General features: G+C 41.1%; 1 protein-coding gene across 2 annotated transcripts in view; it reads left to right on the forward strand.

The window, feature by feature from the left end:
- CFTR (CF transmembrane conductance regulator) overlaps positions 1–15,554 on the forward strand; it is a 1,194,762-nt gene that overhangs the window by 192,915 nt on the left and 986,293 nt on the right. The gene's annotated exons all lie outside the window — the stretch shown is intronic.

The following is a 15,554-nucleotide window of genomic DNA, read 5'->3' on the forward strand; positions in this document are numbered from 1 at the left end:
GCGCACCCGGAAGCACCCGAGTGCTTACGATCGCGCTACGTAAGTGACCCGGGGCGCGCCCCGGGGCGCGCCCCGGGGCGAGTAGCGTAAGCGCGTCGGGTCATGTGACCTGAAAATAACACTTTTCATTGGTTCAGGACAGTTTTGTTTTCCAAATCATGAAAGCCCCCACCTTTTTTCCTCATTCTCACTTTGTACTTTGACTGAAGAAGACCTGTTTGCAGACCTATTTGTACTGAGAAATGGCTACAGTAGCAGCAGCAGCAGGAGCATCTCAACCACCACCACCACCACCACCACAAGGACCACCACAACACCACAGTGGTGGAGAAGAAGAAGAGGAGGAGGAGGAGGAGGAGGAGGAGGAGAGGCGCTTCCTGCCTGAAGATACTACCCTCTATTAGCCAAAGGAGCACATTGTCTGGGAGTTTTTTAAAATCCCAAGGGGCCTCAAGAAAGTTAATGCGCCAAAGGTTACTTGTCTGATCTGTGGCACTGTACTTTCCAGGGGGAACCCTGCCAAAAAGTATTCTTTTGGCAACAACACTATGATTCGCCACATGCAACGCCGGCACCCAAACAACTATGCTGCGGCAGATGTCAGAGAACTGACCAGAAACCCTCCCCAATCTTCTTCCAGCACCTCCCAAAGTAAACAACCCACTCCATCGGGTCCAGAGACAAGGGAGATGGTCCCAGAACATCCAACCCCAGTTTGGAGATTTTAAAATAGTTTGTAAATTTTGCGGGACTTTAATTTGCTATGGAGAGCAAAGTATTAAACTCATCAACCGTGCTGGAGACAACCACAACTGTAAAAAGAAACCTTAATTTTTTCCTGTTTTTTTTTGCTCCAGTTGAGCCGTTTAAATTCCCTGTTTTTTGTTTGTCCCCATAAAAATTACAAAAAAATATAAAATTGTTCATAAAAGCCAAAAAAGTAAAAAATGTTCCAAAAAACAATAAAAAAAATATAAAACAACAAAAAGAATAAAAAAACTGTTCTTTTTAGAACTACCTCCAATTTATAAACAAATGCTATATTTTTAAAAACTGTCATTCTTTTTTCCCCATGGTACGCTCCCGGTACGCTCCGCGGTGCGCGTACCGGGCGCTCCCCCCGCGCAAATCGATTTTTTTTTATTTTTTTGCCCCGCTGGGCCCTTTTATGGTTCCCACATCGAACCTAGGGGGTAATAGGGGGTCTACCCTGCCCCCTTTTGGTCATTTCCCCCTTTGTTTTTGCCACCTCTTGTGTCTCGATCCTACCGAGATACAAGATGGCGGCCGCTCCGGACTGTTTGGAATGTTGACAGACACCCGAGAGTCAATCAGCTTTCCACTCGCGAACTCGCGTAGCGCGCTGGAGCGCGTCCCGGTGCGCGTACCGGGGCGCACTTATAGATATATATATTTTTTTAACCTAAATTACTGAAAATCCACTGGAGCACATATCTTGAGACATAGCAAAGGCACATCGGGCTACCAGTCCCTACAATTTTGCCAAGTTTGGTGGAAATCCATTCAACCGTTCGGTCTAAAAGTGAGTCCAACCGCCCTATGGAAATTAACATGGGGAAAACACGTTTTGGGACCCCCCTTTTATCTCGGCCCCCACTTGACGAATCCCCCCAAACTTTCAGAGAAGGAGCGGAGCGCAGCGTGGCAAAATTTCAGGAAAATTTCAGGCAGATTCCTCAACCGGCGCCAAAGTTATTCCCAATAGAATGTTGCGGATTGCCTATGGAAAACAATCCTAACTATTACTACCTACTGGCGACCGCCAGTAGGTAATATATACATATATATATATATATATATATATATATATGTCCACAAACCCTCCAGCAGAACTGTAGGAAGAGGCCACACGAGGAACTCAGGAAACAAGCCTTTATTGGACACGCAGGTAAGGCATAATGCATTTCGACTTGACAGTCTTCCTCAGATGCCACTGCTGAACCAACAAACAGCCCCACGCCTCACGTTTAAATCCATCTGCAGACCTCCCACTTCAGAGAGGAAGCACCTCCCCTGCCTTGTGATCGCTCACCTGCTGCAGTGCTGTCAGTCATACAACTCCCAGAATGCATCATCTCTGGGTTGGTGTTGCGAGGGGAATGAAGACACCCGAGAGTCAATCAGCTTTCCACTCGCGAACTCGCGTAGCGCGCTGGAGCGCGTCCCGGTGCGCGTACCGGGGCGCACTTATAGATATATATATTTTTTTTTAACCTAAATTACTGAAAATCCACTGGAGCACATATCTTGAGACATAGCAAAGGCACATCGGGCTACCAGTCCCTACAATTTTGCCAAGTTTGGTGGAAATCCATTCAGCCGTTCGGTCTAAAAGTGAGTCCAACCGCCCTATGGAAATTAACATGGGGAAAACACGTTTTGGGACCCCCCCTTTTATCTCGGCCCCCGCTTGACGAATCCCCCCAAACTTTCAGGGAAGGAGCGGAGCGCAGCGTGGCAAAATTTCAGGAAAATTTCAGGCAGATTCCTCAACCGGCGCCAAAGTTATTCCCAATAGAATGTTGCGGATTCCCTATGGAAAACAATCCTAACTATTACTACCTACTGGCGACCGCCAGTAGGTAATATATATATATATATATATATATATATATATATATATATATATATATATATATATATATATATATATATATATATATATACATATATATATATACATACATACATATACATACATATATATATATATATATATATATATATATATATATATATATATATATATATATATATATATCAAGCTCACGTGTAGAAACACACTGCACTCTCGGGGTTTTCAGTCCAAAAAGGTTTTATTATCACGAGGACGTGTTTCGGCGGGTCTGCCTTCTTCCTGCTCGTTTTGATAGTGCAGGCAGGCCAGCGAGGAGGTGCTTTGAACAGTAGGGAAGCATTCCCATTGGTCAGTGCAATCACGGGGAAAAAGTCAATGCCTTGATTGTTACCAGGTGTTACAGGAAATCCCCACGGTCTCGGGCGAATCAAATAGACAATGAAAGTCTGGATGAGAGTGACAGCCTTGCCAGAGACCTTTTCTCCGATGTTTCCTTCGTTGCACAATTGTTCAGCAAAGCACCTTTCAATCCGTTGGCTTGCCTGCTGGACACCCCATCGTCAGACCACGCAGCATCACAGTTCATGGAGCAGGGGACGGCATATATCCGTAGTCCCTTCAATCTGGATGATTGACGCATTCACGACTCCATAACCCAGAATGCTGCACTGGTGGTGCAGGGCGTATGTAGTTCTGTACTTCGCTCCTAGTTCCACCAAGGACGCATTCTGCACTCTTCACGACGGGTGCGGTTAAAATGGTGGTGGGTCCATTTTAAATACCAAGCTCACGTGTAGAAACACACTGCACTCTCAGGGTTTTCAGTCCAAAAAGGTTTTATTATCACGAGGACGCGTTTCGGCGGGTCTGACCTTTTCTCCGATGTTCCCTTCGTTGCACAATTGTTCAGCAAAGCACCTTCCAATCCGCTGGCTTGCCTGCTGGACACCCCATCGTCAGTATATATATATATATATATATATATATATATATATATATATATATATAAAGTTCACATCCTCCGCACAGTCGCCCCCGTGACCAAGGCGAGTGCTTCGCCGAAACGCGTTGGGGTTTTTTCCTTGCCCGTATTCACTATGCAGCAATTGAAATAATAAACTTATTTGGGAAGCGCAAAGAGTGACTGGAGTGATCTACTTCCTATCGAAGAAGAGTGCATTTGCGTAGCGGTGGCTACGCGCTGTGAACAGGAATATATATATATATATATATATATATATATATATATATATATATATATATATATATAACACAACACCAGTTTCTCAATCCCAGGAACTGCTGCAAATCGATTGCACTCAAGAGCCATCAAGGGGGCCAAAGCATATATATGAATTTATTTAATGCGTTTCTGCAATAGTTGACATTGCGTTTCAGCGTTTCCGCCTTCGTCAGTGTCAACAACAACTTTACTCATTGGTGTTTAAATAAAACAGTGCTCATAAATCATAAACATAGAAAGTGTCTTGTGCAACTTAATCAAAATGAACAATGGACGTCACCATGGTGACCATCTTATAGTGGACCCAATCGGATCCTAATGGATGTTGGTTTGTTTAAGTTCCATTTTATCATGATTGACATAATCCTATAGTCAATTCATGTACAGATTTGTAGAACAGCATTGATATTATTTTACAATTGGTCAAAAATATAATTCCTATTGTATTCAAAATATACCTATATGTGCTAAATATTTACAGTAAATGAAAACATTTATTATTTTCGCTAGCAGCTGTTGTTGTTCTACAGCTACCTACATATATATATATATATATATATATATATATATATATATATATATATATATATATATATATATATATATATATATATTTATATATATATATATATATATATATATTATATATATATATATATATATATATATATATATATATATATTACCTACTGGCGGTCGCCAGTAGGTATATATAGTTAGGATTTTTTCTCTATGGGATTTTTGAAAATTCTATGTCTAATAACTTTGGCGTTTGTGGACGGAATTGGCTGAAATTTTCAGGAAAATGGCACATTTTGTTTCTGTGCAGCCCCTGAAAATTGGGGGGGGGGGTTTGTCAAGGGGGGGCCGAGAAAAAAGGGGGGTCCCAAAACGCGTTTTTCCCATGTTAATTTCCATAGGGCGGTTGGCCTCACTTTTAGCTCGAACGGCTGAATGGATTTGCACGAAACTTGGCAAAATTGTAGGGACTGTTAGCCCGATGTGCCTTTGCTAGGTCTCAATATATGTGCTCCAGTGGATTTTGAGAAATTAACGTTCAAAAAAGATATATATCTGTGACAGCGCTCCGGTTCGCGTACTTGACGCGTAACGGAACTTTGCGAAGCGAAGCTGATTGGCTCTCGGGTGTCTGTCAACATTCTAAACAGTCCGGAGCGGCCGCCATATTGTCTCTCGGTAGGATCGAGAGACAAGAGGAGGCCAAAACAAAGGGGGAAATGAAGGAAAGGGGGCAAGGTAGACCCCTTCTGACCCCCTAGGATTGATGTGGGGGATATTATAGAGCCACGCGGGGCAAAAAAAAAGAAAAAAAAAATTGCGATTTTTTCGCCGTAGAGACGCGTCTTGGTACGCGAACCGGGCAGCTAACCGGCAGCGTAACGGGAGTCTGAGGAGTAGCTGATTGGCTGTCAACATTGTAAACAGTCCGGAGCGGCTGCCATCTTGTCTCTCTGTAGGATCGAGAGACAAGAGGTGGTGAAAAACGAAGGGGGAAATGAAGGAAAGGGGGCAAGGTAGACCCCTTTTGACCCCCTAGGATTGATGAGGGGGATATTAAAGTGCCCCGCGGGGCAAAAAAAAAATTTAAAAAATGCGATTTTTCGCTGTAGAGGCCCGTCCCGGTACGCGAACCGGGCAGCTAACTGGGCAGCTAACCGGCAGCGTAACGGGAGTCTGAGGAGAAGCTGATTGGCTGTTAACATTGTAAACAGTCCGGAGCGGCCGCCATCTTGTCTCTCGGTGGGATCGAGAGACAAGAGGTGGAAAAAAAAAAGGTGTAAATGAAGGAAAGGGGTAAGGTAGACCCCTCCTGAACCCCTAGGATTGATGAGGGGGCTATTAAAGTTCCCCGCGGGGCAAAAGAAAAAAAAAATTGCGATTTTTCGCGGTAGAGGCGCTTCCCGGTACGTTAACCAGGCAGCTAACCGGCAGCGTTCGGGAGTCCGACATATTGTGTTTTTGGAGCGTTTGTTTGCATACTGGGTAGCGTTCCGGTAAGCGTAACAAGGGGAAAATCAAGAGAAACAGTAAAATAAAATTTAAAGGAGTAGATTTCCACCAAACTTGGCAAAATTGTAGGGACTGTTTGTTTGATGTGCCTTTGCAAGGCCTCAAGATATGTGCACGTGTGGATTTTGTCTAATTAAGGTTAAAAAAATATATATATATCTGTAAGCGTGCTCCGCTGCGCATACGTTACGGGTTTTGTTTGCGCTGCAGAGACGATACGTCACGGTTATGCGATGCGTCATGAGGCGTCTCACGGGCTATGTGATACGTCACGTAATAAAGAATATATTTTACAGCTATAGATATTAGCTTTTAAAAAACCAATGAAATTCACTGAAAAAACCATAGGTTATAGACCATATATAGTTAGGAATTTGCATTTACAAAACCTTGAAAATTCACTGAAAAAACCATAGGTTATAGACCATATATAGTTAGGGATTAGCATTTACAAAACCTTATTTTACTTGCACAAAACCATTGAAATTCCATATATAGTTAGTTGCACTAACTATATATCGCGCACCCGCAATCCACTGCTAATGATGTCACATATTACATCATTCATGACATGGTCAGTGACATCACTGATGACATCTCAAATGACATCACTGATGACATCACTGATGACATCTCAAATGACATCACTGATCACATCACTGATGATATCATTTATGTGATAATACAATGAACATCTTCAGACTCTAATATAACCTTAGATACAATCAGTATAAACAGACACTCACAGACTGTCACTTATCCATGGAGTTACTCACACACCTAGTCAGTTATGCAAAAAATCAATCACACCTCCATTTCCTCAACTATACAGTTATACACACCTTACTTATTCAAACATATACTAACACATATTTACTGTCTTATACAATCCCTGATACAAGTTCACAATGATCCATACAGCCACTCACACATTCACTGGCTCTTATGCACAGTTATTTATATATGTCAACTCTCACATGGACTGTGTTTTACATATGTACTTACTTTGACATGTAGCACTGAGATATCCATTCACTCACCAATACACTTATGCACACAGTCAACTGTCCATACAGCTGTTTCCACATGCACTTTTGAACCCATACATTTAGTGAATCAACTGCTCACACATCTATGCACAGAGTCATACACCTCCCAGCCACCCACACACATACTCAGTCTCCCATACAAATACTTGGGCAACCATTCAATAACCCATATAGTTACTCATATAGCTACTGATTTAAACATGCAGCAGTTTACAGAACAACATATATAATGATGCACAAATTAAGACAGTTTAGTCACTAACCCATGCACTCAGTGAGACACATTTAATCATTCTCTCATACAGTCAGTCATGTTCCTACTAAATCCTTCATCCAGACACTTATACATCCACTCATTCTTCAATATGTAAGACATATTTTAACTTTACAGAAACATACAGTCACTGGGTGTTGTCATCAGTGATGTCATCAGTGATGTCATTTGAGATGTCATCAGTGATGTCATCAGTGATGTCACTGACCATGTCATGAATGATGTAATATGTGACATCATTAGCAGTGGATTGCGGGTGCGCGATATATAGTTAGTGCAACTAACTATATATGGAATTTCAATGGTTTTGTGCATGTAAAATAAGGTTTTGTAAATGCTAATCCCTAACTATATATGGTCTATAACCTATGGTTTTTTCAGTGAATATATATATATATATATATATATATATATATATATATATATATATATAAAAGCTCTACCCCTCCCGGTCCCGGGTGGGAAATAAAGACTGCACACACGGGAATCTTCAATTCAAGGCAACTTTACTCGCACAGACGCGTTTCGAAAGCCACGCTTCCTTCCTCAATGTTGTTACATCGCAACGCGCACCAGAGCGCCATTTTATTTCAAATGCACACATGGGTTTTGATGTGGGACATAGAGAGAGGACTGAAGCGTAAGCGCCATATTGCTAGTACATGTCATTTAACAATAACATAGCAATAAATAAACATTCTCCACATGATTTATATGGCAATATTAGAATAGGAGCAAACCTTTAGAAATTTAAAAATTACTCACAATGAAATATAGCCGTGGATCGGCAAAGAACCTCTCAATTAATTTTACAGAGGGGCAAGGAATAAGATCTCGCCGTGGATCGGCATGTGGCAACCAACTAGGTTGCCTCTTTAATCTCCAAGGCCCTATATACTTAATTGTCCCAAAACTACCCTGTGTTGTCAATTGCATATTGTTATAAAGTTGCTATATGCTTAACAAAATCCTGCAAATACCAAAAATTCTACATTATTCAAACTCAACATTCATTTGATTAGTAGTTCTCATCAGTTCATTCAATAATAAAAAACACCATCAGTGACCGAAGGAAATTCATAGCAGGTAACAACCCCATATCGCTTTCTCTATGTGCATGTGTGGCCAACACAGGATTGATCGCTACATTTATTACTGCTGCTCTATCTCTTAGCTTCCTAGGTGTACTGTTAATTCTTCCCCACAGTTCAGTCCTAAAGGGGCCTTTGTCTGGCAGTCTATAATATATCGAGATTCTAACCTACGGAGTTTTTGTAGTCTGTCTCCTCCCCTGATATTATCAGCAATTGTGTCCAGGCAGTAATATTGTAACAGACTTCTGTTGCTCTTATGTTTGATGGAAAAATGTCTTGCAACAGGATATGTGAAGTCTCTGTTAGCTATAGCCCGCATGTGTTCCAAAATTCGCAATTTTACGGGGTTTATAGTACTGCCTATGTACTTAAGCCCACATGGGCATAGGAGGCAGTAAACTGCAAATGGCGAAGTACAGGTAAGGAATTGGTTGATTTTCTTTCTCGTTTTACACCCTGTAATCTCATATGAGTGAACCCTTTTGCTGCTGGCACAGGCCTTGCAGCGTCCACAAGGGAAAAAACCCTTCACATCCTTCAGCTTGCCTGTTTTTGTGGGAATTGGTGACAGATGACTATGTACCAAAGTATCCCTCAAAGATCGAGCCCTCTTGAAAGTGATTAAGGGATTTTTAGGTATATCACTCCCAATGATGTTATCGCTTTTCAGAATATGCCAATACCTTTTCAAGATTTTTCTAAGTTGTTGGCAGTCCTGAGAAAACGGGGTGATCATTCTGAATTTCTCTGTGTTGATTGAGGGTTTGTTCTTTTTAATGAATAGGGTGTGTCTCGGTGGTATCCTCACCCTGTCTAGAGTATTCTGTAATAGTTGCTTGCTGTACCCCCTAGCCTCGAATCTCTCCTTACTCTCCTTTGCTGCAAGCTTAAAATCTTCTTTGGTAGAACAATTAAGTTTCAACCGTAGAAGCTCGCCGTAAGGTATACTTTTGATAAGTTTTTGGGGATGGTTACTCGACGCATGTAGCGTGCTGTTTCCTGCCGTTGGCTTTCTGTGGAGGGAAGTTTTAATCTTATTATCCATCACCTCCACTTTTAAATCCAGGTACACTGCCTCACTTGTGCTGGCCTGGCCTGTGAAAATCAGATTACAATCATTCTCATTTAACACTTTGATATATTGCCAAGCTGTCTCAACTAAACCATTCCACACTATGCACAAATCGTCTATATAACGATACCATGAGACGATGCATTAGACCATTGCTCTTTCTCAGGGGCCCAGGCTTCCTGCTCCTCCCACCAGCCCACGAATATATATATATATTCACTTTTCTTCTGTACAAGGGGAAGGGGCTAACTACCCTGTCTTATACAATGACAGCTCCTTTTATGGTTTATGGATTAGTTACTATGCTGACCGTATTCACTTTTCTTCTATACAAGGGGAAGGGGCTAACTACCCTGTCTTATACAATGACAGCTCCTTTTATGGTTTATGGATTAGTTACTATGCTGACCGTATTTGTGTTAGGCATCTTTTTACTTATTATGCATGTATACTGCATACTAGAGCACTATAGTTAAAATAAATATTTTAAACTGTTCTCGTGTCTCTGTCAGATCCTATTGTGGACAAGTACGAGTGTGAGAGCGAAAGGGTGTGTTCTGTTACCGAGATTCCTGAGAGGGTCGGTAGTTTTGTGTTCCAGTGTGTCAAATCACTTGTTCCTCTGTGAGTGAGTAGGAGGATAAGTGAGACACTGTAGCTAGTTGGTCCAGGGATCATGAGTACTGTGGTGGCAGGATTACTCAGTCTCTGCCTACTAAGCTTCTGTGGTCCCAAGTATAGTTCTGAGATATCGCAGAATCCCTGCAATTGTGTGGAAGATTTGATTTGTCTTAAAGGCTATTGTGTTTTAATTTGTTTCCTCCATTTTTGAATTGGTGAGGTAGGTAGTTAATACTGAGTAAGTTAATTCCTGAAGGAGAAAGAGTGTGAGGTACAGAATTATTGTGGGTCGACATCTTTCTTTATGTGAGTGGTCAATAAGATGCAATGAGGTCTTATAAACTGCAGATGGCCATAGTGGGATAAGCTTTTGAGGGATTACAAAATATTTGAGGAGCTGATTCAAGTGTGGGTACGGGTTTCGATTGCTCCTCAATAGACTATCTTGATTGAAGGGGGCAGGGTGTTTTCTGTATGTGCCTATTTCGATAAGGCTGCCTCCGTTAGAGGCATTGTCTTGACTGGAAAAAAGATTTCAGTCCTCTCACAGTTTTGTTGCAGGGGCAGGCAAAGATCTTAGTCAGGGAAGGACACTGAAGTTCTAATTCTATTACCATTATTTTAGATGTCTGCCATTTTGGTAGAGCAGGGAGTAATGCTGAAGTAATGTTAAGAAGAAAAGCTCAAAATGACTCAGAAAATGATCCCAACATGTTGCCTCTCAGATCCTTTGTTGGGGGAGGGCCACCCTCTTTCTTTAGAATAGAGCAGGTAGTTTCTGCTGCTCCATTTTCCACTCTCCTCTCTGGTTTGATCCTGCTCAGCCCAGCTCTCTTCTATGCCTACTCACTTGATGGGGGGATCAGAACCTCAACCTCTTCATATATGGAAAACTCTTGTAGACCAAATATGGCTAAGATCCTGCACCTCTTCTGATAAAAACAGGTTCCAGAGTGGAAGTGAAAAGGCCGCCTTATTAGGGCTATCAAGGTCCTTCAATTAGATTAGGTATCCAGGCCTGATACCATTTAAAGATGGCCTCCCCTTTGAGGTTCCTGGTAAGTTGGAGAGCAAATGAAGTCCTGCTTTCCTTTCAGTGACTAAGATAGTTTTTAGTCCATGTCTCAGAGTGTTTTAGCCCTATGTTCGTTTCACTGAAGTGATAGTGGCCTCCATCTTAATTTGTAAGCAAGTTGAGAGAGGGATGAGAGAGGGATCGCCAAAATCTCATGCTTAATTTAGAGGTAATGTGTAAATTATCGGTGCCAAATTAGATGCAGGTGCACCGCCTTCAGTGGTTAAACTTTCAATTGCAAAATTCCAATGTTTGATGTGCTCCTGGGGTATCGCTTTCTGGTCGGTAGCTTAACTCTGTACTGCATCAAAAGTTCAGCCCCGGAACCTGAGTTGAATCCCCCTAGGCACAATCTTGATCCCTATGGAAAGGGTTCGCCTTGTTTTAGTATAAGATGTTAAGAATCACAGAAAACAAAATTTGTAATCCATGAATTTGATATATTGGACATGATTTCAATCCATCATCCTAATTCAATGACAATTATCATTCATTCATCTTTTCTTAGTGCGCTCCAAAGCATTTAGGGCATGGCACCCTTCATCAGGGAATGCTCTATAGTTAAATAAAATATGTCATGATGTAGTGAGGAAACCTGCTCATATCATATCATATCAACCTATATAAACAATTTTCAAAAAAGATGTATAACATATATCTGAATAATAAACAATCATAAACAATATTACATTAGATACATCCAAATGCGTTCAACAATAATTACTCTCAAAGGAGAGTGTTCCATTCCACATGTATTTTGTTGATAAACGAGGCTCTATTATAACAAGATCATCAAATATTAGACTGAGCAGCTTCAAAATATTAAAACAATAATTTGATGAGCCCTAATCTAGTTTTCTAAATCCATAATGGTTATAGAACGCGAAAACTTTCCCCTTTAAGTCCAGGTACAAACTCAGGTACTTGTAGCTGTCTATCACTTCCAGGAGAGTGTTATTTAGGAGGATTGTGGCAGCCAGCCCTGGTTGGTTAGAGATAGACATTTTTGTTTTGTGTTTAGCGCTAAGTGGTTAATGTTGACATATCTCGTCAGTGCCTTTACTAATCTTTGTAGGCACACTTTTGTCATGCTGAACAGCATAATGTCATCTGTGTATGACAGGTGAGAGAGGCGGAGTGCTTGAGTTGTTGGTTGGTTGGTATTTTTCTAGATATTCTTGTGCCAACACCAATTTTCACTTGAATCCAAATTTCTGAATAGAGCTGTTCAACTTCTCAAAGCTTATTTAGGAGAATTCCCCATTATTTAGTTTATTCCAGAGTAATGCACTGTTGACACAGTCAAAGGCTGCTTTAAGCTCAACAAAGCAGAGATGTAATTTCTTTTTGATCTTTACTTTGTTCAGTTATGAATATAGTTGCCTGGATATTTGTTATTGTACCTAAGCCTTTCCTAAAACCTCATTAGTTTAACAGGAATATATTTTATGAGGTTGACCAGTCAGGTTCACTAATATGAGGCAAGCGTAATACTTTGCTTTGGAATCCAGGAGTGTGGTGAGCCTATAGTTGGCAGGATTGACCCAGTCTCCTTCGTTAAATATCAGATTTATTATAGAACTGCACGATCTCTCTGGTATGATGCTGCTTAACTGCATGTCTTTAATAGAGCAGATCGCCCCTGACCAGTACTCAGGTTCTCCTTTAAAGATGGCTGTGGTATGCCATCTGAGCCTGGCCCCTAGTGATAGCGTCTGATATGAATGATCACTTTCTTTTGAATATAGAATTTTGTATTGCTGGCTCAGTGGAATTAATGGCAGTGAAACAATTGTATAGTTAATGATTGCTCTTGAAATTGTCCAAAATAAGTATAGCTCGGGGGAGGGGATACCTTGAGTGAACCTTCTACTAAGCACCCTCATGCCTAAGAATTCTAGGGTTGTCACAAATTATTCTCCAGTTGGGTTTTGACGTTTGGTGACATGCTTTGTCTGTGCTGGGACTTGCCAGAAACAGTTTTCCGCAGGTAGCATGTCGTCTTTATCAGGAGAATAGATAACATTTGTGTTAAAGTCACCTATTAAGATTATGCCCAATGTTGGGTTTGTTTGTCTGCCATACTCAAGGAAAATATTTCAATTAGCTCTTTCTTTCTTGCTGAATTGCCGTAGCTCTTTCTTTCTTGCTGAATCGGAGTTAGCATAAGTCATTGAATGAGAGTAATGGCGGTCTGTTATCTTCGGCTCATTTAGTAAACTTAATTATTTGAAGACCTGAATCTGCGGAAGATAGTTCCTTGATGCAGCTATCCAATCTAAGAGATATGTATACTGGGAGGCCTACCATAGTGTTGCGATCTGGTAGCTCGAATTTGGTAGTGTGAAACCTACCACTGGGAGAGCAACCATTGACAATGTCTCTTTCAGGGCAATGATGTAGAAGTCTTTCCAATTTTCTGGTGGGAAGCTGTCTGGCTGGAAGCCATCTTTTATTAAGGCTGGTGATGGTCCATCAAGTCACACCTATGCTCACTATTGCGTGTGTCTGTCTTGGAGGAATACATAAAGCCCAACTATCAACTACACCCAGTCATGTGACCCAGGGACAGACTGCAGGCACCAAATATCGAAGGAAGAAAAATGGCGTTTTCCAAATTGTAATTTGAAATCCGATTTCAACCTAAGTTAGGATTTTTCATTACAATTCCAATGACACCAAACATGAACTGGTACCTGTTCCCATTTGGAGATTACACTTATATAATGTAATAAGGTAACTCCATTGTTATCGTATGGAAGAGGCAGGCCTTGCAGTACTGAAAAGTGACTTTAGGGGTTTTTCACTACTAGGACATGTAAAACGTATCAGTACATATCCAACTTTTTAAAGACACTGTACCCTGCCCTCAGGCTGGCCAAGGTCTACCCTAGGGGTGACATTTGTATTAAAAAGGAAGGTACGGACCTGGTAATTTTTGTTATTTTATCAGCTGGAATAGACCATTTAAAACTGCACACACAGGCTGCAATGGCAGGCCTGAGACATGTTTAGAGTGCTACTTAAGTGAGTGGCACAATCAGTGCTGCATGCCCGGTAGTGGAATTTATTTTACAGGCCCTGGGCACAGGTAGTTCCACTTTACTAGGGACTTGCAGGTAAATTAAATATGCTAATTGGGTACAAGCCAATATCACCATGCTTTAAGCAGAGGGCACAAACACTTTAGCACTGTTAAAGTATGCAGAGTCAGAAAACCAGAAAAAATTAAGTCAGCAAACAGGAGGGTTGATGGCAAAATTTAGGGGGAAAGCCGTGCCACGGATGGCAGGCCTAAATATACTTTAACATTGTTAATTCCATTCCTGTTAATTCCACTATAGGAAGAAATTGTAAGTGCAATAGTCCATACCTGGGTAACTGAAACAGCCTTAATGTGCCCCCTTGTCAGGAAACTACACACCGAGAAGACCTATAGATATTACAAAATGCAGCAGCAATCAGCATCAACTCCTACCAAGTCTGCCACGGGTGAACAGGCATGCTGGGGGCTGACCTTCCTGGTTCAGATTTTAATTGACTAGCTGAACTATGCACTGTGACTCACTGAAGCAAGGGATACTGCCATAAGACCAGTGTATGGGCACTTTACAAAGACCTTAACATAACAAACCGTAAATGTTGTAAGGGCTCTGATGCTATCCACACAAAATGATGGGAATTTTGTAACAACTAGTGGATTGAAGCCTATCCTGGCAATCCAATTACTGGCAAATGCCAAAAATAATATTTGGGTGAAGCAATATAATTTCCCTGGTGTCACTTTAATGCTACAAACAGTGCATTACAATCATGTGATCTTGATAATACCTGTGATTTACTTTCCACTAGCCTTGTGAACCTTCCCTTCTGTAGTTCAGCCAATAAGAATAACCAACATTCTGAGCAGATAGATATTTGTTAATCCCAAGGGATAATAATCCCTTGGCACAACTGTATGTGAATGTCATAGATATGTGTGCTCTCTGCAAATAAGCAAGAAACAACTAAACCTACTGTATAAAGCTAAAAAGTGAGTGGAATGCCTAAAGATTTGTCAATCCTCTTATATCAGCAGTGTATGACCACCCTGGAAACATGCGGACCACTTCTATCATAAAAGTTGGTACATCTAACTACAACCAGGGCATCTGTGCACAACCTTTCCCAGAAGTCAAACAAGATCTCAGCCCTGAAAGTCAGGTGATGAAACATTACACAGAAACCATTTGAATCACCTCTCTCCGTAGCCAAGTGCAAAGGAAAAGAGAAAATAATCGTCCAAATTCAGTTCAGAGACATCAGAACCAGCCTTCATACTATTACACACATGTGCTTAGGGCTTCTATGTCATCTGATTAATTCCGGTGCTATCCTGAAGTATTCCACCCAAAAACAATTCTATTCCTAGCAGCTGATAAGTTCAGCCTCTTAACGACTATTAATTCGTCCCACCAATGTATTCAGTCTGGAAGATCTTGGAACAGCAAATTGTT

The sequence above is a fragment of the Lissotriton vulgaris genome, chromosome 1_1 (assembly GCF_964263255.1).
Source record: "Lissotriton vulgaris chromosome 1_1, aLisVul1.2, whole genome shotgun sequence".
In the NCBI taxonomy this organism is placed as follows: Eukaryota; Metazoa; Chordata; class Amphibia; order Caudata; family Salamandridae; genus Lissotriton; species Lissotriton vulgaris.